Source organism: Rutidosis leptorrhynchoides, chromosome 11, assembly GCF_046630445.1.
Source record: "Rutidosis leptorrhynchoides isolate AG116_Rl617_1_P2 chromosome 11, CSIRO_AGI_Rlap_v1, whole genome shotgun sequence".
NCBI lineage: Eukaryota > Viridiplantae > Streptophyta > Magnoliopsida > Asterales > Asteraceae > Rutidosis > Rutidosis leptorrhynchoides.
Window position 1 is genome coordinate 131,119,913 of NC_092343.1, and position 3,627 is coordinate 131,123,539.

The window sequence follows — 3,627 nt, forward strand, 5'->3', positions numbered from 1 at the left end:
TTGATTCCAAACTCGATGAACTTTATATGTATCGTCAACACCCGTATTTCTTAAGTTGTGACAATAACCCGGGAACCTCTAAACCACCAGGTTTTTCTAAACCAATGTGGAAAACGACGGCTTGTATTAGGGGAACATCATATATCCCTAGAAACTTGGCAAAACGAACCAAAACCGAAGAAGAAGAAACGAGCGAGTCGGAATAAGATAGTTGTATTCGTGTGGTGTAATATATGTAATATAGTGTGCTTATGCTTTATGATATATGTAAAAATTGCTTGTATTAATAAGTATTTTTTTTATGAATCTAACTCTTGTCTATTTTACAGTATAAAAACACAAAATGGATAGACAACCCAATATTTTAAGAGACCTACCCAGAGACATGATTGATGAAATCTTGTCTAGAGTCGGTCAGAATTCCTCGGCACAACTATTTAAGGCGAGATCAGTTTGTAAGACATTCGAAGAACGTTCCAAGAATGCCTTGGTTTATAAAAGGCTTTCATTCAAAAGATGGGGGATATCACATTGGGAAATCCATAAGTTACGATGTGTTTACTTTGATGCATATATTGCGGGGAACCCAAATGCTATTTTACGCAACGGGTTAAGAAATTATTTTGACTCAATATATCCAAATATAGGACTTCGTGATTTAGAAAAAGCGGCTAACATGCAACATAAAGAAGCATGTTATGCTTACGGGTTAGTAATGTTCGCTTCTCACCAAAGTGAGAACAAGAACATCGGGCTACAACTATTAAACAAAACGTTCCCACAAGTAACGGAGTCGGTAATTGGGGTAAGAAATGAGGTTTTTAGATTGTTACAGGACTGTTGGACATTACGTAACCCTCGTCCCTTTGACGACGTTACAACACACTGTCTTATCAACGGCCATAACGGTTATGTTCCACAAGACCAAGGATGGGAAGTAGTCCAAGTAAAACCAGAATGCATGACTTGTTTCTGGACGTATGAATTACGTGTCTTTATTGCCTTTGCTGAACGACTTGTGTACTAGCTAGAATTATCTTCACAACCATCTTGTATCAAATTTATTGTGTGCTATATTTCATGATATATGTAAAATAACCGGTATTGTAAGTTTGTAAAACATTATGTAAAAGTTTGAACGCGAAATATTATTATAATCAATTTTTCATATAGAATTGTAGTAGTTGAATTGTATATTAGCTACTAAGTATGAACTTAACGGGTAGGTACTACCCGAATATAAACTTATAAAACGCTAATATGAAGAAAAAGCTTTTATAAATGAGTTCATATTATGCTACGAGATACTATTGACTACTCTTAATATTATATATGATTAACTTGTTTCATTTGACTATTTTGAAGGAAATGGCACCAACTACTCGACACAACTTGAATATGAGCGAAGAGGAATTTCGTGCCTTTCTTGCTTCATACATAGCAGCAGTACAGGTTGTGCTACATACCAACAATAACCTTGGATCTAGCAGTACAGGAAATCGTGTAGGATGCACCTACAAAGAATTCACTGCCTGCAAACCTTTGGAATTTGATGGAACCGAAGGACCGATCGAATTAAAACGGTGGACCGAGAAGGTCGAATCGGTGTTTGCCATAAGTAAGTGTACTGAAGAGGACAAAGTGAAGTACGCTATGCATACCTTCACAGGTACTGCGTTAACATGGTGGAATACCTATCTAGAGCAAGTGGGACAAGATGATGCTTACGCACTACCATGGTCAGCATTCAAGCACTTGATGAACGAGAAGTACCATCCCAGAACCGAGGTCAATAAGCTCAAGACAGAACTTAGAGGGTTACGAACCCAAGGATTTGATATTACCACGTATGAAAGACGATTCACAGAATTGTGCCTATTATGTCCGGGAGCATTCGAAGATGAGGAAGAGAAGATCGATGCGTTTGTGAAAGATTACCGGAAAGAATCCAAGAAGATATAAGTTCACACGAGCCCGCCTCCATACAACAGGCATGTAGAATGGCTCACAAACTAGTGAACCAGATTGAAGAAAGAATTAAAGAACAGACTGCTGAAGAGGCCAATGTGAAGCAAGTCAAAAGAAAGTGGGAGGAAAACGGTGATAAGAATCACCAATACAACAACAACAGCAATTACAACAATAATCGCAACAATTATCCCAACAATCGCAACATCAATCGCAACTACAAAAAACGGCCCAACAACAACAACAACAACAACAACAGCAGCAGCAACAACAACAACAACAACAACAACAACAACAACAACAACAACAACAACAACAACAACAACAACAATAACAGCAACTACAACAATCATCCCAACAACAATAACAACCGCAACAACAACAATAATCAGAAGCAGCTATGCCAAAGGTGTGAAAAGTATCACTCGGGGTTCTGCACCAAATTTTGCAACAAGTGTAAAAGAAATGGTCATAGCGCGGCGAAGTGTGTGGTCTTCGGACCAGGAGTTAACAGAACGAAAGGAACAAATGGTGTCGAAACGAGTAATGGTGGAGCAAGTAGTGTCGGAGCAAGTTATGCCAATGTAGTTTGTTATAAATGTGGAAAACCAGGCCACATTATTAGAAATTGCCCAAACCAGGAGAACACGAATGGACAAGGCCGCGGAAGAGTTTTCAATATTAATGCGGCAGAGGCACAGGAAGACCCGGAGCTTGTTACGGGTACGTTTCTTATTGACAATAAATCTGCTTACGTTTTATTTGATTCGGGTGCGGATAGAAGCTATATGAGTAGAGATTTTTGTGCTAAATTAAGTTGTCCATTGACGCCGTTGGATAGTAAATTTTTACTCGAATTAGCAAACGGTAAATTAATTTCAGCAGATTATATATGCCGGAATCGAGAAATTAAACTGGGTAGCGAAATATTTAAGATTGATTTGATACCAGTAGAGTTAGGGAGTTTTGATGTAATAGTTGGCATGGACTGGCTGAAGAAGGTGAAAGTAGAGATCGTATGTTATAAAAATTCATTTCGCATTATACGAGAAGAAGGAGAACCCTTAATGGTGTACGGAGAAAAGGGCAACACGAAGCTACATCTTATTAGTAATTTGAAGGCACAAAAACTAATAAGAAAAGGTTGCTATGCTGTTCTAGCATATGTCGAGAAAGTACAAACTAAAGAAAAGAGCATCAATGATGTTTTTTTCGCAAAAGAATTTCCCGATGTATTTCCGAAAGAATTACCGGGACTACCTCCACATCGATCTGTTGAATTTCAAATAGATCTTGTACCAGGAGCTGCACCAATAGCTCGTGCTCCTTACAGACTCGCACCCAGCGAGATGAAAGAACTGCAAAGCCAACTGCAAGAACTATTAGAACGTGGTTTCATTCGACCAAGCACATCACCATGGGGAGCTCCTGTTTTGTTTGTCAAGAAGAAAGATGGTACATTTAGGTTGTGTATTGACTACAGATAGTTGAACAAACTTACCATCAAAAACCGTTATCCACTGCCGAGAATAGACGACTTATTTGATCAACTACAAGGCTCGTCAGTTTATTTGAAGATCGATTTACGTTCTGGATATCATCAAATGCGAGTAAAGGAGGATGATATTCCAAAAACTGCTTTTAGGACGCGTTATGGTC